This window comes from Larus michahellis, chromosome W, assembly GCF_964199755.1.
Source record: "Larus michahellis chromosome W, bLarMic1.1, whole genome shotgun sequence".
Lineage (NCBI taxonomy): Eukaryota > Metazoa > Chordata > Aves > Charadriiformes > Laridae > Larus > Larus michahellis.
This window is the reverse complement of record NC_133929.1, coordinates 7,387,528-7,412,697: the sequence shown is the minus strand read 5'-3', so window position 1 is coordinate 7,412,697 and position 25,170 is coordinate 7,387,528. Positions and strand designations below refer to the sequence as shown.

The 25,170-nt window shown below is 42.1% G+C and overlaps 1 long non-coding RNA gene across 1 annotated transcript; it reads right to left on the bottom strand.

The window, feature by feature from the left end:
• Positions 1–112: 112 nt before the first annotated feature.
• Positions 113–18,255, bottom strand: LOC141735511 (uncharacterized). Its single transcript, XR_012584758.1, has 5 exons — positions 18,073–18,255; positions 6,408–6,546; positions 5,267–5,399; positions 3,717–3,878; positions 113–731 (listed from the first exon to the last, which is right to left on the bottom strand). It is a non-coding gene; the product is annotated as an uncharacterized LOC141735511 (long non-coding RNA).
• Positions 18,256–25,170: the final 6,915 nt, after the last annotated feature.

The following is a 25,170-nucleotide window of genomic DNA, read 5'->3' as shown; positions in this document are numbered from 1 at the left end:
TCACTTGAAATGGAAAGCACTGAATAACTACAGTGGAATAAGCTGGCAGCTTGCATTCTCACCGATATCCATTTACTTCCTTAACATTCACACTTTTGGTTTTATTCTTTTTCATGCAAGGCAGTAGTGGTGAATGAGAATGACAAGACCTTTCACATGACAACCTAAGACAGTAATTTCTGAATAATTAGTTTGAGTACTCATCAACCACCCTAAAGCCTGGAGGAACTAATTTGCCAGGTTAAGATACTTCTGGAAAAAGAAGCATCAGTTTTGTATTGATTCCCCTTCTTTATTTCTGTGTTTAGTTATTTAATACTGTATTCATGAAGGAACCCTATCCAACAGCTAACTAGGTCTTTGAGAGGTTTCTGTTTTACTTGTCAAAGAAAGAGAAGAATAAATGCGAACGACCACATGTAAACTCCACAAAAGGACAGTCATCATCTTGTTAAGCTCATATTACTAGTTTAAATCGATAAAATAGCCTCTGCTATGATAACATGTTGTCATGCTACTTGCTCTGACAGTTGTTTCCTGAGCAAAACAAATAGGTTAACAGAAGCTCCCAATGTCAAATGTAGAAGCTATTTCTAGCACACTAACAATTTAAAATAGTGCCTCCTAACCTTTTCCCAGTCTTTCCAAAGGATTCTGCCTGAGCAGCAGGGTAATCAGATCCTGGGCATCTGGAGGTGGTGCTTCATCCTTTTCAGGTCAGTTGATTTCATCTAGCAAAACAGGAAGTTGTTTGTTATTATTAAGGTCTGATCCCAATATTCATCAGAAACTGTGTAAAAGCTCTCATAGTGAGCTAGCAAGAAAGCCAGAGTTAAGGCAACTTTTTCAAGTTGCTCTCTGTTCCATACCAATTACTTCTGATTTTAATACTCTTTATACAGACTCCATAAACATATTTTTATGGTCCCCTTTTCCTTGGAAGTATCCTTTAACCCAAAACCGTGTTTAACAACAGAATACAAGAATGCTTGGCTCATGGAAAAGTATTGCAAAACACTAGAGTATGCTTATGTTGTCCCTTCCTCCCCCCCAGTCATTATGGTTTAAATTTTAGTTCTGTTCCACAGAAACTACTGATAAGATGGACACAGCTGACATGACTGACCAAGCAGTACATCTGTAATCCTTCTCTAATGCTAGTAGATTCATTGAAGCCTTACTCCCATGACTAAGGGATGAAGTATTGGACTCCGCTCTGGAGAGATACATGCCAATGTAGCTTTTTTCCAAGTCTCTCGTACTTCAGAGGAAAAAAACCTCACTCTACTGACTCTTATACTACTAAGGCTTTTGCACTTCATAGCAAGTTGTATCTAAATCTTGCATTCAAGATATTAAAGCCCTGCAGCATCCAGGTAAGGCTGAATAAGAATTCTGCCAAACATTAATTTAAACTAAACAATGGAAAATTGTGCTAGTTTCAATATGAAATGAACTTTATAAAAGCTTACACAGCAAGTTTTGTCTGATTTTTAACAAAAGCTGCCTCTACAAATGTAATATATTGCAGGTTGAGACAAAACTCTGCAGAAGTTTCTTGGGAGGTACAAGGATTTTGGCATCAGAGAAACAGAATACTACTAGAAGCTCAGGAAATACAGAAGACTCTTAAGGATTTTGTTGTAATTAGATGATCTAGATTTTTTCCTTCAAAATGATCATCATTGGAGAAATAATGATCAGAAGCTACACATGAGATTAATCTTTGCATTTCAGAGTTTAAAGAAAGGTACTGAAATAAACAGGCATGAAATGTAACCTGTTTCTGGAGGGTTATTTTTAACCATGATCATTTTAGGCATCTAAGTTTACACTGAGGCCTCCCATGGCTGTACTCATACAACTTGGAGGAAGGAAAGACAACCTACAATGAAGAAGAAAGGAGCTAAAACGAAGGGGCAAGATTTTAAAGTAGATTTTAATGTAGAATGTAGATTTCACCCACAGAAACTGGAATAAAAGTCTATGCTATATAGTTAGGATTTTTTAACATGGCTTTTACAGTTGAATACAAGGGGACCATATATGTTAGCACAGGAATCTTATCCAACAAAAGTTCTCCTGTAGATATTGACAGTAAGAAAGATTTCAGTAAGTAAGGTTGTTAAAAAAAAAAAGAAAAAAGCCTGACAAGTCGATATCAAAACAAGAAACTAAGCTGACCGTCAGTCTTGGAGAGTGAGTGGGAATGGATCAGGTTTACAAACATACACTTCTACAGATAATTTCTGGAAGATAAGTGGACACATTCAAACAGATAAAGTTATTTACATAAGCATCAGCTAGATTGTAACACATGAGAATTTGGTTTACAAAATGCAAAATTAATGCAACATGTGAAATAAAGTCTGAAGTGCAAATTTTGTCATTAATTTTAGACTATTCCCTCTCCTCCTCCTAGTCAGAGAGCATAAAGATAAAAACACATATGCATGTGTCTGGAAATGCAATAAAACCATGAGTTATTTCCATGTTTACCTGCCTACAGCTTCCACTGTAGTTTAAACCTGATTTGGAAAATAAAGCATGAATATGCATCACAGCTGTGAGGCATAAAGAACAAAGCCAGCATTTGCTGCTTGTGTTAATTAAACAGTTGATTCTCCTTGCCACTCCTTGGTGTATCACATCAGAAAACAGCATGGTTATAAATCCATATGCAGCTAGGATGTTGTACAAAGATGTCATATACTAGAAGCAACTCACAAATCTATTTCATTACCGTTTATAAACATGCCTGGCTTTCAACTTCAGAGATGGATATAAGCAAGATGATGACAGAATGTCTCCTTATGTACAACAGGGAATTTGTTGCATTCTCAGAGAACAAGGAACCAGAGGTGTGGTTAGTTTTGTTTCTATTGGGTTTTTTGTTTGTTTGGTTTGGGTTTTTTGGTCTTAGCTAATGGACCTTTTAAGCAGACCATAAAACAGACTGGGAAATATTCAGTAATAGAGGTGCCATTCTGTTAAACTTCTGGCATAAATAGAAGCCTTCTACATCTATGCATCTGGAAAATTTATGGAAACAGCAGGCAGGATAGTAAATTATTCTGTTTAATTATCATTCAGTTTTGCCACAAGCCACATAACAATACTTAGGGTCAGCTTGCAGGTTAATATCTAAAAGGTTATTGAATTTTAAATGAAAAAAGAACAGCTGTTACAGGACTAACATTACACTACAACAGTCACCAATGAAATCATTAACAATCTGTGAATTGGTTTCCTTCTTTCCCATTATTTATTATTCGGGAGTCATATGTTTTAGAGTTTTATTACATCTTTGTTAATTTCTTCATTGTGCCATGAGGGATTTTCCCATTTATGCAAATTTATGTTAACCGTTTATTATCTAGTGTAACTTCTCTACTAAAGACTGAAAACGCTGTGCCATAGTGGCATGACTTTTCTACTAATACTACTTTTCTTTTTCAAACAGTGTAGCTTAACTATTGTACTTTACTGCATTTCTGTACCGGGCAACAATATACGGTAAATTCAGATTTTAATCCAAATTTATTCTTATTGCTTTGACAGCAAATTATAGATTGCAATAATGGTGCCTTTTTTTTTGAGCAAAACTAGCTTGAAAACCTAGTGTATCAGTAAAGTTGTGAATATCTTTACTATTAATATAAATTGAAATGTTTCACAGCAAGCTAAAACTTCTGTTCTTTTGTGATGATCCTCACCACTGATTACTTGTCCAAACAGCTCTTCTGGTATATCTCCAAAGAATGGCACACACCCAACAAGAAATTCATAAAGACTAATTCCCATATCCCACCAGTCCACTGGTTTTCCGTTTTTCTCAGTATCGCTTCAGGAGCTATGTATTATGGTGTACCACAGACCTAAAAGAAAGAAAATAAGCATGATGGTAAAATAAGTCTAGTGGTACTAGCTATATCACATCATTTATAATTCTTGAAATGAAAAATAATGTGGAAACATGGAATTCTGTAGGTATTAGTCAGCTGAGTTTGCATACCATCTAATGTTTTTAGAATGACCTATCTAATATTTGAATGCACCCTCAGCAAGTTTGCCAATGACACCAAGCTGTATGGAGTGGTTGACACGCTGGAGGGAAGGGATGCCATCCAGAGGGACCTGGACAGGCTTGAGAGGTGAGCCCGTGTGAACCTCATGAAGTTCAACAAGGCCAAGCGCAAGGTCCTGCATGTGGGTCGGGGCAATCCCAAACACAAACACAGGCTGGGCGGAGAATGGATTAAGAAGGACATGGACCTGTTGGAGAGACTCCAGAGGAGGGCCACAAAGATGATCAGAGGGTTGGAGCACCTCTCCTATGAAGACAGGCTGAGAGAGTTGGGGTTGTTCAGCCTGGAGAAGAGAAGGCTCCGGGGAGACCTTATAGCGACCTCCAGTACCTAAAGGGGGCCTACAGGAAGGACGGGGAGGGACTCTTTATCAGGGAGTGGAGCGATAGGATGAGGGGTAGTGGTTTTAAACTGAAAGAATGTAGATTTAGATTAGATATTAGGAAGAAATTCTTTACTCTGATGGTGGTGAGGCACTGGAACAGGTTTCCCAGAGAAGCTGTGAATGCCCCATCCCTGGAAGTGTTCGAGGCCAGGCTGGATGGAGCTTTGAGCAACCTGGTCTAGTGGGAGGTGTCCTTGCCTGTGGCAGGAGGGTTGGAACTAGATGATTAAGGTCTCTTCCAACCCAAAGCATGCTATGATTCTATGATTTATGGGCATCATAATCAAATTTGCATGTCTGTTACGCAAAGGACATTTTGCTTTTCGTACATGGGAGTCCATCACAGCAAATATTTTATTTAACTTAAATATGTCCTTATCTTTACATGAAAGTTGTGATGGTTTTATCTTAAGTAACTTTTGCAGTGAACAGATTGTGAGCAATGATAATGAGGCATGGTTAAAGGGAAATGAGCTATTGGTTGTACAATGCATCATGAGCTCCACAAGTATCTGCTGAGACTTCTGAATTCCCTATAAAAACAGTTTTACATTTGTGTCTCTCACAGATTTGCGTGCACACAATTAGATTGTTCATCTTACTAATAGATCCTAATGCAGAAAGAAAAAAGACTAGAATAATCTGCAGGGCATCAGTAAAAGTAACTGACATACACAACTGGAACATCGATGCAGAAATAACAACAGTTTATACGGTATTACAGTACATTCTGCTGGCAAAACATCACTTCATTTGAACACTTGACATAGAAATGAAAAAAGCTGTGTCTTACTTGTTTGTCAAGGAATTCTCTGGCATCCTTCTCAATGTGACCCTCATACAGATTGGTAGTCAAACTCATTAGTCCCACCTCTGACAGGCCAAAGTCTGTAAGCTTTATATGGCCCATGGATTTCACCAATAAACTGAAAATTAGAATGATCTGAAGTTACTGTGATATAATTCAACATTATGTGCTTAGTATTATTCTTGGAGAAAAATGTTTCAGGATGGCAAAAATATAAAGACAGCTTAAAAAGTAATTTAACCAGGTACAAAATAAACAGGTTAAAAATCTGATAGTCTTACGTTTGTTACTATTATTACCAGATGTAAACAAACTTCTCATATGCAATTGCACATCATTTTATAGAACCATACAAGTGCTGAGAGTTGAATGTTAGATGCTTCAAACAAAAAGAAAGAGTCATAATTCTGAAAGATCTAGAATAGAATAAATTTAGCTTTTGAAGTGAGATGGGCATTTTCTGTCTGTAACAAGCTGGGTCATTAATTTGAAAAAAACCTCAGGTATTAAGATAGCTGGTAACTAACACTACACTGGCCTGAGGTTATCATGCTATGAAGGTATTGTCACTCAAGAGATGTGACTCCAATTCTTTTTTTTTTCTTTAATATGAAACAGGGAAAAGATTAATGGGGATACAACAGTCATACTTTTCACTACAGCTTCTTGCTGTAATGTTATTTACATGTATAGGAGATATACTGTATTTCTAAATATTGAAAAAAAATGAAACAAGAAAGATTTCCCATCTGGTCAATCTTATCTTTGTATATACAAATATCTGCAAGTTGATGATACTTTGTATTAAACAGTGTTTTAAGCATACTTTGAAAGATATTTTCTTAATGACCAAAATGCATTTCCCTCCATTTCAGCCAGAAGAGTAAGTACAGTTTTCTTTAGCTACTTTGATAGCCCCTCCCATCTTAAAGGATTTTAAAGAGCACTTTTGGAAAAAACACATCCTCTGTAACTGTAGGTAATGAAAATGCACATATTGCGCAGAAATTGTGAATCTACATAACATTCACCATAACAAAAACATTTCATGCATAGCAAATTTACACCTTTCATATTTTATCTAACAGTTTCAAAGTCCTCTTTTGGTTATATTATATATACATACTTGTCTGGTTTCAAATCCCTGTGTACAATTCCATAATTATGAAGGTATTCCAAGGCCAGAACAGTTTCTGCAAAGTACATCCTTGCCATTTCTACAGGTAAGGGACCCATATTCTTCATCAAAGTAGCACAGTCTCCACCTGTGAAAACAGGACAAATGTTATAAATGACGCTGTAAATTCTTAGGTGTATCAGTATAAGTAGACACAAACTGTAGTCATAAATATTTAGTTTCCAGTCAGATGATCCAACTGAACATGTAAACCCACAAACTACTGTACTGGAAAAACAGTGTGAAGCTGGGAGCAAGCAATTCAAGCAAGCAGTGGGTTCAGCTGGAAACCAATAAAGCCTGTGCTGCTACTTTAAAAAAAAATTTAAAAAAGCAAACACACACACACACAACCATAGTCTGGGTATCTCATCTCACACTGTCTCTGTCCACTGTCTTCCTTCAGCATTAGTACCTTTTCAAATTGCTTCCTCTTCCCTCTTTCTTTGTAAAAATAACTATTACAAATACCCCAAACATGCTAATGAAATTTTTAACTCCAGAAAAGCAAACAGCATTTCCACATGAACTTTGAATGCTAGGACACTTACGATTACAGTCCATGAGGAACTTATTCAAAGAGGAATTATTTCCCATTATAGCTGGAGCACAAGTGTTTTACAAGCTCTCACCAGTAGATGATGACTGGGAAAAAAGCCACCTTGTTGTTGGATTTAGATCCTAAATCTGTATTGCCAGAGTACAGAGGAGGGCCTTTCTAATGCAAGTACCATACAGCTTATTTTTCTTTCTTGGTGTAAGAAAACCCTCTTTTTCCTCTGTAAAACAGAACACTTTACCTTCTACATATTCTATGACCATGCATAAATGACATCTTGTTTCAAAGGAGCAATACATGCTGACAACAAATGGATTTTCTGCAAACATCAGGATATCGCACTCAACAAAGGCCTGTTGAATCTGGTTTTGGAGGATGAGATTGTGCTTATTAATTTTCTTCATGGCAAATCTTTGTCTGGTTTCTTTATGTCTCACAAAATAAACCACACAGAAGAAGTTCGAATGGGAGAGAAAAAGTACTGAATAACTGTATTACAAATGTATTTTTAATACTTTTTAAAAAAATAAATATATATATAAACACTGTATAAATATTAAATAAAAGACTTGGTTTTAATTTAATGTAGTTGACCAGCCTTTCACATTAGAGAATGGCTACAGACCTCATTTTGTTTCATAACCAGGATAAGTTTCAGTCAACACAAATTAGTACACAAATTATAAAAAAACCCAACCCACACACCCCCTCCCTCCAAACCCCAAACAAACAACAAATATAGCAAATGCACCCTCCAACAGATATTGCAAACTCTCTCAGCTCAGACAGATTTTGGGCATTTCCATCAGTATAGGATTATATACAAACTCCAGCTATGGTACAGTGTTATAAATCATTCTGACAAATGCTTATTCTGTAAGTGTGCTGTCAGATAATTATGACTCCGGCTCTGGTCCAGGGGATTTTAAAACATGTCACAGATTTCTCATGAAGGTTGTTCAGAAGTTGCTCAATGGGGTGGCTCCCTCACTGCCAGGTACAAAATCTTCTGTACTTGTGCAGTCCCTGACATCAGCACTGATTCATATCACGTGTAGGTCACCAGTAGGTAATCCAAAACAAAGATAACTGCATGGTAATGTGGGATTAAGATGTATCTTGACATGCAGAATTTCCACTGGTGTACTAGGTACAAAGTTTCCTATAAGCTTGGTCAGATAAGGTCAAGGCAGTGGGGGAAGCAAAGTGAAAGAAAACTTCATGTAGACAAGCCTTCTTACTTTCAAGGCTCAGGAGAAGGAATCACTGGCATGAAACACTGACACAGGGCATTAGTGCTGCATTTCTCAAAATCCCTTCTGAAAATGTTTGCCTTGCTTGAGATCTACTCTGTAGCATTTAAGTATATAATTACCACAGTAGTGAGTGTTTACGGAAAGAAAGGATAAAATGGGGGGGGAGGGACTCAGTTATGTAGTTTTTAAATTCAATTTGTTGTCCCTATGAGGTCCTATTATCACCATACTATTATTTAAACACAAAAAGCAATTTTTGCCTTACTTTTTTCATTATTTTTATGAAGATCGTCACACAGCTACCAAAGTTACAGACACTGAGAAACATCAACATTGTTTCTGCTTTCCTTTGTGGAGGAAAACTTTTTCTAGACAAGGAAGTTTCTCTTACTGATTCCAAAAGCTGTCCCCAAGTGTCGCAAGTCTAAAGGGCGGGGAAAATGGCCAGCCTGGATGAATAAGGATCTTCTGATGGGACTTAGGAATAAAAGGAGGGTTTACCACCTTTGGAAGAAGGGACAGGCAACTCAGGAGGAGTACGGAGATCTCGTTAGGTTATACAGAGAGAAAATTAGGAAGGCAAAAGCCCAGCTGGAGCTCAACTTGGCCACTAACATTAAGGACAACAAAAAAAGCTTTTATAAATACATCAACAAAAAGAGAGTCGGGGAGAATCTCCATCCCTTACTGGATGCCGGGGGGGAAAGTTGCAACCAAGGACGAGGAGAAGGCTGAGATACTTAATGCCTTCTTTGCCTCCATCTTCAATAGTCAGACCAGCTATCCCCAGGGCATCCAGCCTCCTGAGCTGGAAGATAAGGACGGAGAGCAGAACAGCCCACCCATAATCCAGGAGGAAGTAGTCAGTGATCTGCTTCTGCACCTAGACGCACACAAGTCAATGGGGCCGGATGGGATTCACCCAAGAGTACTCGAGGAGCTGGTGGGAGAGCTCACCAAGCCTCTCTCCATCATTTATCAACAATCCTGGTCAACAGGGCAGGTACCAGATGACTGGAGGGTGGCTAATGTGACGCCCATCTACAAGAAGGGTCGGAAGGAGGATCCGGGGAACTACAGGCCTGTCAGCCTGACCTCGGTACCAGGAAAGATCATGGAGAGGATCATCTTGAGTGAGCTCTCACGGCAAGTGCAGGGCAGCCAAGGGATCAGGGCCAGCCAGCACAGGTTTAGGAAAGGGAGGTCCTGCTTAACCAACCTGATCTCTTTCTATGACTATGTGACCCGCCTTCTGGATGCGGGGAAGGCTGTGGACGTTGTCTATCTGGACTTCGGTAAGGCCTTTGACACCATCCCCTGTAGGAATGTATCTCAGAGAAAATGGCCATGTGAGCCAGCCTCCCTACTGTGAGAGATTAGATTAAGGGCAAAACAGGTGGTAGAAGATGGAATTAGTACATGGGAAAAACGGGAACTGAGAAGGTAGAAAACATGTTGTGCTAATGACTAAGCAATTTACTATGTGAATTCTTGTAACCAATCTGATGTGTGAATGAACTGCATGGACAGTGCGTGGACAGTGTAACTAGCTAATCAGAAATAAGCAAGTGGCGTGTACGGCTACAACACAGGGTATAAAAGATGATGATCTGTGCTTAATAAACGGCTTCTGTTGATTCACATTGGATCGTCTGGAGTCCAGTTATTTCTCCTCAGATGGTGACCCCGATGTGATACCGATCGGCGCTTGGCTTGAGCAACGGAATGCGAGGGGCGGAAGACCCAGAAGGAGAATCCACCGGCTGGAGGACGGCTCAGCTGGACTGAGACCAGGCGGATTGGGCGGCAATCCGGAATAGAGGAAACAGACGACGTGGCCACGGACACCCAGAGAGAGGTGAGCAGTCAGGGCAGGAGATGGGGCAACAAGTAACAAAAGAAGAAGGGGCTGTATTAAGACTTCTCCTGCATATCCTCTCTAAGAGAGGGGTGAAATATGATGAGCGTATGCTCCGAAGGTGGTTAATATCTGGTGCAGAGAGAACGGATTCGCACCAGAGCCCCAGACAGCTTTTAAACCAGAAATATGGGAGGCTGTTGGGAAAAAACTGTGGGAAGTGATAAGTAAAGGAGACAAAGAGGCATCACCGTTAGCGACGACATGGTGGTTGGTGTTATCGACCTTACAAGATATGAAGGCGGAGCGAGCCACAGCAGCCAGGGCTTTTGCAGCATTACAACCCACGGGAGGAGGATCGAACAGGCCAGGTCCGAAGGTCTGGGACGATCCCCTGCTGATCCCCTCTGCTCCACCTGAGGCTGATGGAGGAGGCAGAGTGTCAGCAGAGAAGGACAGAGCCGGAGCTGTTTGCTCCTGACATTGCTCGCCTCGCCCCCTCCCCTCCCCAGTCGTCTCCCTGAGATAGAAGTGCTGGTTTTGTATGTCTGCTGTGTAAGTGTGGGCGCCAGCTTATACCTGCTGATCAGCATGTGTGCTACTGTTTGTTTTTTGTTGTGTGCAGTGTCGTTAGGTGACTCCCCTTGAGCAGGTGTTCTGCCCGGTGTGGTACTGTTCTCGTATGCAACTAGGGCTGACACTCCGTCAAGTGAAGAAGTTTGTATATACACAGTGTTTAGGCATAAGGCGAGCGCACGGCAGGTAGATACACCAGGATGGGCTGTAGAACCGATGGAAGTCCTGAAATATTGGGGGAGTTTTCACCAGCCGACACATTTACGCTCTCAAGAATGGCTCGTCCGTGCAGGGCATATCGCTGGTTGTTTGTTGTTTGTCTAGAAGATCATGGTTGATTGGGAAAAGGAGTTGAGCCAAAATCTATAGGATGCTCTGTAGGAAAATGAGAAACTTAAGGAAAAATGAGAAACTGAGCTCTCGTTGCAAAGGCAGACTTTTATGTCAGTCGTAAGTGATGGGAAAAAAAAAAAAAGAAAAAAACTAAAAAAAAGAAAACAGAAAAAAGAAAAAAGAAAAAAGAAAAAAGAAAAAAGAAAAAAGAAAAAAGAAAAAAGAAAAAAGAAAAAAAGAAAAAAAAGAAAAAAAGAAAAAAAGAAACCAAACAGGAACAATTAGATGGGAAATGTGCCACGTTAGCACAAAAGTATGCCATACGCGCTACAAGAAAGCATCAGAAAAAGAGAAATAGGACACCAGATTCAAAGCAGTACCATAGAGATATGTTTTTGGTTGTTTCCTATATGTGTCTATGTTATTGCATGCCTTAGTAGATTGCTCTGTGTTATACCCTGCAAGACTAAAATGAACCCCAGCAGAAGCGGTCTCTTGAGCAAGGGGGTGGAATATGGGAAAGCAACGGAAGATCGTCAAGGAAGATTGTAAATACACTCAAGGGACTCGCACCTGGGTGCTGGAAAACACATATATCACACCAATTGTTATTCAGTCTCGGGTGCTGGCAAGAAAAACATTTGGATGACATAAGCCTGTAATGGACTCACAGACACCTTATCTAGCTGCTTGAGAATCTTGGCCTGTTGTGGAAGAAGATCAAAGCACAGTACCAGCAAGAACAGGGAGTCCGCATGCGCTCTTGCTAACAAGGACTTTTGCTGCCAAGGATTCTTGATAACAAGGACTCTCTTGCTGCCAAGGATAAGTTTAGTAATGCTACTAGTATTTCTGAGTTATTGCTAGATGTAGATAGTATTCGATATGCGATGTTGCAAAACAGAACTGCTACTGATTTTTTGCTTTCAGCTCACAGACATGGTTGTCAAGATTTTAAAGGATTGTGTTGTATGAATCTAAGTGACCACTCCACATCCATCCATGTCCAGTTGCAGGAATTTGTCTGTTTAGTATGCTGTTTGCTGTGTTTAATAAGCATTATATGATCAGCTGTAAATGCTGCTTTGCATCGTACCCTTGTACGAGTTGTAGAATATGTTGCTCTAAAAACTATGTGTGTGTCCATGAGAACCCGACCTTCACAGAAGAAGATAACAAGAAGGGATTACAACAATGTAGTCACGTATCAGACAGCTGCTGTTAGCAAAGCTGGATCATGAGTTTGGTGAGACTCGCTGCATATGCTGGCCACGTGTGCAGCGACTCTAGCCTGTACTTTTCTACTCAGTCCAGTGCAGGAGAGTCTGGTGGGACTTGCTGCATGCACTGGCCATGCATGCAGCGACTCTAGCCTGTACTTCTCCACTCAATCCAATGCAGGATATAGGGGGGCTGTCTCGGGTCAGAGAGGGGGAGAGAGACATGAGCGAGGGGGAGAGAGACATGAGCACACTTTGAAGATACAGGGGATGTCCTGAAGCACTGTGTCTGCCCCCGCCCACCCCCCCATAAGTTCTATGTTCATTAACCCCAACAGCTCTGAAGGCATTACAGCATGTTGCAAGATAACATATAGTCTACTACTGCTGCAAGACGCATTGAACACCTTCCTACAAGAATTTCAACCTTACGCCCTGATAGGACAGTGGGATGATGCACTCGCAAAGAGCCTGACTGCATTAGAGTGGGTATTTTTGCCACATACCTTTGAAAAACCAGTAACTATGATGATTGAAATGTTACCACGATTGTTTTTCCAGGGTCGTTTGTGCTGTCACCAGCTTTCTGGAATGGATCCAAGCCACATACGTGTCCCCATCAAAAAGGATGACCTTGACCCTTGGTTATCACAAAGTCTTAACCTACAAATTGCCTTAGTACATTATATTGGGCAAATAAATTACTCTTTCCCCTAGCACAGACTATTACAGTCACTTTCACAGTCAGCAGCTGGCTCCTCTGCCATCATTTGCGGGGGTTAACCCGCAAGGCCTTACACCTGATGAACTTTGGCAATCCGATGTTACGCGCATTATGGAATTTGGACATGTTTCAGTTGATATGTTTTCTCACTTTGTTGTAGCTACTGCTCATACAGGAGAGAAGGCTTGTGATGTTATTCGACATTGGTTGCAATGCATTGCAGTCATGGGAGTACCAAAAACTATAAAAACTGATAATGAACCAGCTTATGTGTCCGCTAAAGTACAGGCCTTTTTTTTTACAGATATGGGGTAATAAACATGTCACCAGTATTCCTCATTCACCAACTGGGCAAGCAATTGTGGAGCGTATGCATCATACTTTAAAAACCATGCTTGCTAAACAAAAAAGGGGAATCCCATAGGTATGACACCTCAAGAGTGATTGTATAAAGCAACTCATGTTTTAAATTTTCTAAACATGTCTTCTTTGTCATCCACAGCAGTAGATCGACATTTCGTAAGAACTGTTGAATGGCCTGAACAACCGAAGGTGTATTATAAGCACCTTAAGTCGAGGTGCATGCTAACCACAGATAATACTGCAACAAATAGAAGTTGTGAGCAAGACAATTCTGTAATGATTTGTACTTCTCATCCGTATGTTTGCTTCGGCTCAAAATGCAAGTATACAAGAATGTAATCAATCTTATTGTGTAAATTTAACGCGAGTAAGGTATAAAACAGCAGTAATATGGATAGGGAATCGGCAAAATGCATTAAAAACACGTCTTTCTCTGTATTGTGATTGGGAGTACAACTCTTGAAGACTTTGTGTTACATCTCTCCCCTGGAATACGTTGCTACATGGCTGGGAAATGGTTAAACACCATCTCCAAGGTGCTTTTGACATGTCATTGCAACAAAATATTCGTCCTTTACATGATCAGCTAAAAGCTCAAATACTAAAGATTCAAGACTTAATGAACCACAATGTATTTGAAATATTACAAAAGGATTTCTCGTGGGTAAATCCAAAGAAATTGGCTTTCTGGGCTAAATTTAGGAATCTGGGTATTTATTGCCTTAGCAGGGTTCTTTTTGATTCTGTTTTTAATTGTGTTTAGTATATAACCTGCTAAGAGCGTCACAACGAGTAGAAGCACAAGTCATGGCGACCTTGTTAATAAATGGTCTGGTGTTAAACAAAAAAGGGGGAGATGTGGCAGATCTACGAGCAGAGGCCTGCGTACGGCCAAAGACCCAGTGAGCAGAGCACACAGTAACCACAGAGCCAAGAGAACAGTTCATACCTCCACTCCATCCTGTGATGACCATATAACATTTTCGAATCTCAGACAAAGAATAGGGCTAAGTATTCTTCCTTCGCTAGGAACAGCAATGGCATTAAATATGTTGAATAAGATAGGGTGTTGGGCAAGTAAACAGATAAACCTTACAGCTGAAATCATATCTAGCTTGCTTACTGATGCTGATAGCATTCGGCATGCTACGTTGCAAAATCGAGTGGCTATTGATTTTTTGCTGTTAGCTCTGGGCCATCGATGTGAAGATTTTGAAGGTATGTGTTGTATGAACCTTTCCGACCACTCATCATCCATTCATAAGCAGTTACGGGAGCTGAAGGATAACATGTCCAAATTAAAAGCAGTCAAAAATGGTTTAAATGATTGGTTAAACTCATGGGGTATAACGGGATGGTTATCAGACTTACTAAAGCAAGGGCTCATGCTACTGTTGGTTATATTATTATTGATTATGGTAGCCTCGTGTGTTCTCCGCAAAGTGACTGACATGATAGAAAATGCCATGCATAAGGTCTGGCTGGCACAAGAAGAAAAAGGGGGTATTGTAGGAATGTATCTGAGAGAAAATGGTCATGTGAGCCAGCCTCCCTACTATGAGAGATTAGATTAAGGGCAAAACAGGTGGTAGAAGATGGAATTAGTACATGGGAAAAACGGGAACTGAGAAGGTAGAAAACATGTTGTGCTAATGACTAAGCAATTTACTATGTGAATTCTTGTAACCAATCTGATCTGTGAATGAACTGCATGGACAGCGCGTGGATGGTGTAACTAGCTAATCAGAAACAAGCAAGTGGCATGTACGGCTACAACACAGGGTATAAAAGATGATGATCTGTGCTTAATAAACGGCTTCTGTTGATTCACATTGGACAATCTGGAGTCCAGTTATTTCTCCTCAGTCCCCCACAGCATTCTCCTGGAGAAGTTGGCGAATCATGGCATAGACAAGTGTCCTCTTCGCTGGGTTAAAAAATTCGCTGGATGGCCGTGCCCAGAGAGTTGGGATTAATGGGGTGAAATCCTCTTGGCAGCCGGTCACCAGTGGTGTCCCTCAGGGCTCAGTTTTGGGGCCAGTCTTGTTTAATATCTTTGTCAATGATCTGGATGAGGGGATTGAGTGCACCCTCAGTAAGTTTGCAGACGACACCAAACTAGGTGGGAGTGTTGACCTGCTTGAGGGTAGGAAGGCCCTACAGAGGGACCTGGACAGGCTGGATCAATGGGCCAAGGCCAACTGTATGAGGTTTAATAAGGCCAAGTGCCGGGTCCTGCATTTCGGTCACAACAACCCCAAGCAACGCTACAGGCTTGGGGAAGAGTGGCTGGAAATCTGCCTGGCAGAAAAGGACCTGGGGGTGCTGGTGGACGGCCAGCTTAACATGAGCCAGCAGTGTGCCCAGGGGGCCAAGAAGGCCAACAGCATTCTGGCTTGTATCAGGAACAGCGTGGCCAGCAGGAATAGGGAAGTGATGGTGCCTCTGTCCTCGGCACTGGTGAGGCCTCACCTCGAGTACTGTGTTCAGTTCTGGGCCCCTCTGTACAAGAGGGACATTGAAGCGCTGGAGCATGTCCAGAGGAGAGCTACCAGGCTGGTGAGGGGTCTGGAGACCAAGTCATATGAGGAGAGGCTGAGGGAACTGGGCATGTTTAGCTTGGAGAAGAGGAGGCTGAGGGGAGACCTCATTGCCCTCTACAACTACCTGAAAGGAGGGTGGAGAGAGGTGGGTGTTGGCCTCTTCTCCCAGGTGAATAATGACAGGACCAGAGGAAATGGTCTGAAGCTGTGGCAGGGGAGGTTTAGATTAGATATTAGGAAGAATTACTTTACTGAAAGAGTGGTCAGGCGCTGGAACAGTCTGCCCAGGGAGGTGGTTGAGTCACCATCCCTAGAGGTGTTTAAGAAACGTCTAGATGTGGCACTTCAGGGCATGCTCTGAAGGGCAGAGATTGTAGGTTGTTTGTTTGGGGGTTTTCGGTTTTTTTGGTATGTGTATGGTTGGACTTGGTGATCTCAAAGGTCCTTTACAACCATGAAGGTTCTATGATTCTGTGATTCTGTGATTAATCCTTTGCTCTTGTCTGAGCGTAGGGCAGGTTAAGAGACATTACACCATTATGAAAATAGGGAAAAACGACCTTGGGCAAAACCCAAGACAAATCCCACCCTTAGTGCATCCTGCTAAGTCTCACTCCCACTTGCCCCTCCCAAGCTGGAATAAAGACTGAGTTATTCAGCTCTGTTACTCCTCCCTGCTGGTTTCATGCCTTTTGTCCTGCACCTCTCTTACTTCTGCTCACCTCATACTCATTTCTCTCTCCACCCCTTCCTTACAACTCTTTTCCTTTGCTTTTCTTTCCTTTACATTCTGGTTTTCCCCTCTCTTTTGTTCCTATGTCCTGTTGTTACCTGAAATAAAAGCTCTCAGAACCAGAAGTAGTTTAGAGAGGAGATATTGCTTTATTCTACATCTCAGCTTTAACAGATCGTGTCCCTGGGAAACTATTTCCCAGTTATCAGGTGCCAAACCTTTCTTAGCTCTGGTATAATGAATCCAAGGCTTCACTCCTTCTAATTTCACAGCTGTATAAGTTGTTAAAAGAACTTGAAAGGGTCCTTTACACTTTTCTTTCAAGGGTTCATCACTCCAGTTTTTCATAGACCTGTCTGAAACTACTGTATCCAGCCCGACAGGTGTCTTCTGATGCAGATACCTATTAAGGGAAGAAAGAACTTTTCCTAGAGAGATTACATATTCCTTGGTATGCTGTTTTCCTAATATTATCTCATTCCCTGGCTCACGAGACAAACTCTGGTAAGGTCGCCCATAAAATATTTCAAATGGGCTAACTTTCTCCTTTGACCTAGGAATGATCCTGGCCCTCAACAAAGCTAAAGGGGGAGCATCCGGCCACTTCAATTGTGTTTCCTGACAAATCTTGCTCATCTGTCTTTTTAATGTTTGATTCATTCTCTCTACTTGCCCACTTGATTGGTGTCTCCAAGGGGTATGCCAATCCCATTTTACCCCTAAAACCCTTACTAAAGTCCAAAACACTTCTGCCACAAAGTGTGGTCCCCTATCTGATGACATTCCAATCAGGATTCCAAACCTTGGAATAATTTCCCTTAGTAATACCTTCACTACCTTCCATGCCTGGTTGGTATGACAGGGAAAAGCTTTGGGCCATCCAGAAAAGGTATCCACTAGTACCAACAAATACCAGTACCCAACTTGCCTGGGAAGCTCAGAAAAATCAATTTGCCAATAATCCTCCGGTGTATTTCCTTTCTTTATTGTTCCTGGTGGGAGTGCTTCTGCCTCTATAACTACTTCTTCTAGGATTACAGCATATCCTGCCTTCCTAGCTCTGTTATCAACAAAACTACTCCCATCCACAAATAAATTCATTTCTGCTGAGTCTATAGGTTCATCCTTTAAATCCGCTCGGCTAGAATAAACTTGTTCAATTGTTGCCAAACAGTCATGTTCTAATTCTACCTCACTCGGTAAAGGTAACAAGGTTTCTGGGTTCAGTACCGAAGTCACTTTTAATTCTACATCATCCTGTTCTAATAAAACAGCTTGATATTTCATCATTCGGCTAGGGGACAACCAATGCCCCCCCTTTTGCTCTAAAACAGTAGCCACCGCATGTGGTACCTGAACAATCAGCTTCTGCCCCAGGGTTAACTTCCGTGCCTCTTGTATGAGTATTACAGTAGCTGCCACCGCCCGCAAACATGAACCTTTACTTACTTGGTCTAGTTGCTTGGAAAAATACCCTACCAGCCTTTTCCAGGATCCAATCTTCTGAATCAGTACTCCCAAAGCAATTTGCTGTTTCTCATAAACAAACAACTCAAAAGGTTTTTCCAGGTTTGGTAGTCCGAGAGCCGGGGCAGCCATGAACGCACCTTTCAATTGAACAAACGTTTGTCTGCGTTCCGGAGTCCTTTCTAGGAGATTTCCAGGTCCCTTGATAGCTTCATACAAGGGTTTCGCTAACAAGTTGAAATTAATGATCCACAGGCGACACCATCCGGCCATTCCCAGAAACGCCCTCAGCTCCTGTTTAGAGTTTGGTTCAGGTATTTGACAGATTGCTTCTTTCCGCTCCATTCCCAGGCTCCGTTCTCCCTGCGTAATCGTAAAACCCAGATAAACAACGGTTTGTTGCACCGCTTGAGCCTTCTTCTGAGATACTCGATATCCAGCTGCTCCTAGAAAATTCAAGAGATCAATTGTATATTGAACACAATCGGGTTTTGTCTGTGTCCCCAGGAGAATATCATCCACATACTGTAACGAGGTTACTGTCACAATTTCTTTCTGACAGTTCTCTAATTCTTTAGCCAGCTGATTGCCAAAAATTGTGTGACTATTCTTAAATCCTTGCGGTAATACAGTCCAACGTAATTATGTTTTCCATCCCGTAGTGGGACTTTCCTACCCAAAGGCAAACAATTTCTGACTTTCTGCTTCTAGTGGGATACAAAAGAAAGCATCCTTTAAATCCAATACAGTAAACCATTGGTCTATTTCTTTATGGTGGTCAGCAGAGTATACGGATTAACCACTACTGGGTGTACATCTTGTACAATTTGATTAATAGCTTGCAAATCTTGGACCAATCTATACTCATCAGTATGCGGCTTCTTTACCGGTAAAATGGGAGTATTATATTCTGATTGGCATTCCTGCAACAGTCTGTATTTAATAAACTTTTCTATCAGTGGTTCAAGTCCTCTCCTCTTTTTGCTTCTAATTTTATTGGATATTGTTTTCATCTTACCGGTCATGCATTCAGCTTTAAGTCAATTTTTACTGGTTCTGCTGCTTTAGATTGTCCCAGCATTCCCGCTTCCCATACAAGAGGATTCACTGCATTCATCACTTCCTCCGGGACTGTAGATGTCTGTACATCTTTGTTTTGCTGGAATAAAAACTTGCACCTTCAGTGCTTTTTCTTCTGGTATTTGCACATGGATATGATTATCTCCAAATACAATCTGAGCATTAAGTTTACTTAATAAATCCCTTCCCAATAATGGCATAGGGCAATTGGGTACATACAGGAACACATGCATAAAAACTCAAGATCCATATCCACATTTCATAGGTTGAAAGAAAAGCCTTATTTCTCTATTCCCTGTGGCACCAATCATAGAAATATTTTCACTGCTTAATTTTCCTTTACAAGAATTCAAAACTGAGCATGCTGCTCCTGTATCCACTAAAAATTCTACCTTCTGCAGGGGTTCTGTTGAAGACACTTTCGAGTTTTTCCCCGGTCCCCGTCACTTGGAATCCTGGTCTAGAGTGAGCAACTCTGTTACCCTGGGATTTTCCACATTTCGGGGAAATCTTTTCTGAAATCTATTCTGGGGACATTCTCTCTTCCAATGTCCCTTTCATCTACAAAGTGCGCACTGATCCTTTTCCAGAGTGGGGCGAAAATTCCCATCTCTTCTCCTTATGTTTTGGTCCCTTCTGTTTCCATCCATTCCCTTCTGCAATAGCTGCTGCTAACAACCGTGCATTCTTCACTTGCTCTCTACCCTGTCTCTTTTAGTATTCTTCACTTGGTCTCTACCCTGTCTCTTTTTCTATTATAGACTCTGAGCTGCCTTCTGCGGATATTCTCTATAAGTTCCTGACATTTCCTTCCAAGCTTTTAAATCTGATTTTTAGCCACATAGGTTCCCCTGCAGGTCCTACTGCTTGTCTCAAAGGAGCCTGGAGCACTGCTCCCCCCCCTCGCCTAGTACGACCAGCCACAGGACTATAATGCTGCCCATCCTCTATCCCTTCCTCAACTTCTCTCCTTCTTTCCTCTTTCAGCGGTGCCACCGGCAACTGACTATCTTCCTCTTCTACTTCATCCTCCTCTTTATACTTATTACGTCTTTTGTCAATACTACAAGCCAAACATCACCTCAACAATCTTGATTTCACGTTTTCCTGTTCTAATGCCAGCACATTAGTATCTTTAACTATTAAGCCACAATCTTTTCTGCTCTTACAGTAATTTCTTAAGGTGAAAAACAAATCAACATAGGGAACTTCATCCCATTTACCTTCCCTTCTACAAAATAATATTAATTGCAATATGGTATTATATTTTAACATGCCATTCTTTGGCCATTTTTCCTGATCTTCCAACACATATAAAGGCCACCATTGATTACAATATTCAATTAATTTCTTCCACATCAGGGGATCTTTCCCAAATTTTCAATGTTTCAAATTACATCCTAAGGGAAAAGCCTTTGCAATACCCCCTTCCCGGAATGATGAAACATTTCCCATTATTCCAACCCTTTACTTGCTCCGGTCGTCACCGTACAAGCGCAGGAAAGGAATCAACCCAGCAGCTGCAAATACCAATTAACCCACCGACATGTACCCCTTCTGGTACGATTTACTCGGGGGGGTGGTTACCATGCAATTTTTACCATGCAATATCTCAACTTGTTGCTCAGCTGGTTACTCACCGCCCAACAGGGAATCACCAGGGAAGTCCCCAGAGAAGAGGTCCAGTGCGCGCTGGAGTTCCACTTGTGATTCCCCGCAGCGATGAGAAGCAGTCAAACGCCAAGCCTATATGCGATGTCCCATCTGGGTCGCTAAAACTGTTACCTGAAATAAAAGCTCTCAAAACCAAAAGTAGTTTAGAGAGGAGATATTGCTTTATTCAATAGGGGAAAACCTACAAATCTAGCACACCTTACTGGCGATATTCACCCATTATTTCTACACAAAAGTTTCTCATAATTCCGCCTACCTAATACATAACTCCACCTAGACTTACATATTCATTAGGATGACCGAATAGTCTTTTTGCACATGTGTATCAAATTTTGCTACGTTGGCAAAACACTTCTGCACAAGCGTGTCTTGGTGGTCGTTTGGGTAAGGAGACCCTTCTTCACATTATCCTTTTAAGGTATTGAGTCATCTCAGGACAGTAAAAGTTTACTGTAAGTTTGCCAACTTCTTGAGGATGAAAAGGATGTTCCTTGAAGTAGGCACAGCTCTGTCCTAATTGGTATAGGAGTACATACTTGGCACATAAAAAAAACCTTGAAGTGATTAACTACTTCTTGTTATCCCATCCTTGGTGATTAGCTACTTCTGGCTGTCTCCTCATTATCACTATTTGTAACATCAGCTCAGTGACTAACTATTTTTTCACACAGTAAGAAGGTCAGTAATTAGCTATTTTCTCACACAGTAAGAAGGTTAGTAGGAAACAAACCGCATTTTAGTTAGCATATGATTATAAACAAAGCAGAGGCCTGTCTTTGGTAATAGAGGTGGGGAGAAACCTGAGACGAAACTGCCCTATAGCAGTGCAGTGGGTCGTACTGATACAGTGAACATAAAAGGGGAAAATAAATGCCACTGGGGGGATACATAGAAGAGCGCTCTTACCCCCCCCGTTGACATGACCAGCGCTGGAACCAGGACCAGTGATCTCTTTATCTCTCTCTCCTTCTCTATCCCTCTATTTCTCTTTCTTTTCTTTTTTCTTTTAAAGTTGTTAAGTAAGTAACATGAGGCATACCTTACCACTCGCCATAATTCATTGTACATCTGTTGTTAAGTATTGCTTGCCATAATTTGTTGTATATCTGTTGCTAAGTAACACAAGGCGTACCGTACTGCTTGCCATAATTTGTTATATACCTAATCGATTATCGTGGACCTAGTTAAGACATATATTAATCACTTTGGGAATCTAATAAATGTTTGTATACGGACCTTGAGAGTTGTCTCACCTTAGTCCGTCCTGCTGGGGATTTGCGAATCTGAGTAACTTACCCCCCCCTCTTCTGAGTGGGGCATGACACCATCCCCCAGCATCCTAAAACTGCTGGGAAGCTAGGCAAGCCCAGTGACTCATACACCCTTTTCTTGGACAGGGACCCACCCCACACAGTTCTTATCCTCCTCCAGTAAGACAGAGGAAACTGGGTAGGAGATGAAAGGGAGAAGGGAGGGGACTAAACATCTGCCAAGGGAAGGAGAAAGGAATGCAGCCAGGGAGGGGGGCAGCAGCTACTAACTGCTGAAAGAAAGGCTTTTCAAGTCCTGGGGTAATTGGGAGAAACTGGAATATGGTAAGTAACGAGTTTGCCTAGAGAGAATTTATGAGAAAATGAATTGTGGAGAGGTTGAACAGTAAGAAGTTCCTTCAGGCTGAGCTATGTAAGCAGGTCTGGACACAAGTAATAGCTTCTACATGAGCTATCATGACCAACAATACTAGGCAGTACTAAATGCCTCCTGTTCCATCAAGAGCTCAAGGTTACCTTTAACTAAATCTGATCAGAGAGGCATTACTGTGCCCATCATCCTTTGGCCATTAAAATGGCATGCAAAACTCCAATGGGTAGATAGCAGGTGCTTTCTCTTCCACGCCCAGGGTCTCTTCAAAGAGCGCTCAGTCCTATCGGGTTGCCGCTGCTTCCTACCTCAAGCAGGAGTAGCGCAGAGTTGAGTCAGTCTAATAGGGTCTGTGCTAGAGAGCAGCACAGCCCTCTCCTTCACTGCTGTGCTGTGACACAGACTCATTTGGTGATGGGCTCCTCGCCTCAAGATGGAACCCCCTATTTTTTGAGCCAGTACACCTCTCCTGGTCCTGCAGGTTAGATCAACAGTTCCTGTCTTGATACATTTCAGCACAGATAAGGAGCCAATCAAGGGTCTAATAGATAGTATATGATCAGAAAAGGAGACTGAAGATAGACTTCTGTCTGCTGGTAGACATGATCCCTGCTCAGTACTTCCAGAAAACATTTAGTGTTCACTTAAGGCCTGGACTAATATAATTTTCTCTTGGTTTTCCAGGATATCTCCAGATGAATCACATACCACTGGGCAGTAAGTTGTGCACTTCCCAAGTACTCAGAAACTAGCCAAGTAACAGCAATTCCTTAAAAGATAACTGGATAAAATTTGAGGACAGAAGAGTGTCCATGGGGAAGCAACAAAACAGTGCAGCCCTACTTAAGAAAATTGGTTTCCACTTCACCAGTATTTTTAGGTCAAGTAAGTACTCATTTTTAATAATCTGTCTCCCTACAGATGCAGTTTTATTCTGTTTCACATTTCCATAAACATAGGCTGCTTCCAGTATTATAAAGGTGGCTTTAAAGCTTAAAGCTCCCTACCAGGGGAGGTGCCTTGCTAGACCTACTGTTCACAAACAAAGAAGGGCTAGTGGGGGACGTGGAGGTCGGAGGCCGTCTTGGGCTTAGTGACCATGAAATGGTTAAGTTTTCCATCCACAGTGAGGTAAGGAAGGGGGTTAACAAAACCTCCATCTTGGACTTCTGGTGGGAAGACTTTAGCCTGTTCAGAACCCTGGTTGGGAGAGTCCCGTGGGAGGTAGTCCTGAGAGACAAAGGAGCCCAGGAAGGCTGGACGCTCTTCAAGAGGGAAATCCTAAAGGCCCAGGAGCAGGCTGTCCCCATGAGGCGCACAATTAAAGGGCGGGGAAAATGGCCGGCCTGGATGAACAAAGAGCTCTTGATGGGACTTAAGGAAAAAAGGAAGGTTTACCACCTTTGGAAGAGGGGACAGGCAACTCAGGAGGAGTACAGAGATTGTGTTAGGTCATACAGAGAAAAAATCAGGAAGGCAAAAGCCCAGCTGGAACTCAACCTGGCAATTAATATAAGGGACAACAAAAAAAGTTTCTATAAATACATCAACAAAAAGAGAGTGACAGAGAATGTCCATCCCTTACTGGATGCAGGGGGAAACCTTGCAACCAAGGACGAGGAGAAGGCTGAGATACTTAATGCCTTCTTTGCCTCTGTCTTCAATAGTCAGACCAGCTACCCCCAGGGTGTTCAGCTTCTTGGGCTGGAAGATAAGGATGGAGAGCAGAACAACTCCCCTGTAATCCAGGAGGAAGTAGTTAATGATTTGCTTATGCACCTGGACACGCATAAGTCTATGGGGCCGGACGGGATTCACCCAAAGGTTCTCAGGGAGCTGGCAGGAGAGCTCACCAAGCCTCTCTCCATTATCTATCAACAATCCTGGTCAACAGGAGAGGTGCCGGATGACTGGAGGGTGGCTAATGTGACGCCCATCTACAAGAAGGGTCGGAAGGAGGATCCCGGAAACTACAGGCCTGTCAGCCTGACCTCAGTACCAGGAAAGATCATGGAGAGGATCATCCTGAGTGAGCTCTCAAGGCAAGTGCAGGGCAGCCAAGGGATCAGGGCCAGCCAGCATGGGTTTAGGAAAGGGAGGTCCTGCCTGACCAACTTGATCTCTTTCTATGACTATGTGACCCGCCTTCTGGATGCGGGGGAGGCTGTGGACATTGTCTATCTGGACTTTGGTAAGGCCTTTGGCACCGTCCCCCACAGCATTCTCCTGGAGAAGCTGGCGAATCATGGCATAGACAAGTGTACCCTCCGCTGGATAAAAAACTGGCTGGATGGCCGTGCCCAGAGAGTTGGGATTAATGGAGCAAAATCTGGTTGGCGGCCGGTCACCAGTGGTGTCCCTCAGGGCTCAGTTTTGGGGCCAGTCTTGTTCAATATCTTTATTGATGATCTAGACAAGGGGATTGAATGCACCCTCAGTAAGTTTGCGGATGACACCAAACTAGGTGGGAGTGTTGATCTGCTTGAGGGTCGGAAGGCTTTACAGAGGGATCTAGACAGGTTGGATCAATGGGCCAAGGCCAATGGGATGAGGTTTAATAAGGCCAAGTGCCGGGTCCTGCATTTTGGTCACAACAACCCCAAGCAACGCTACAGGCTTGGGGAAGAGTGGCTGGAAAGCTGCCCGGCAGAAAAGGACCTGGGGGTGCTGGTGGACGGCCAGCTT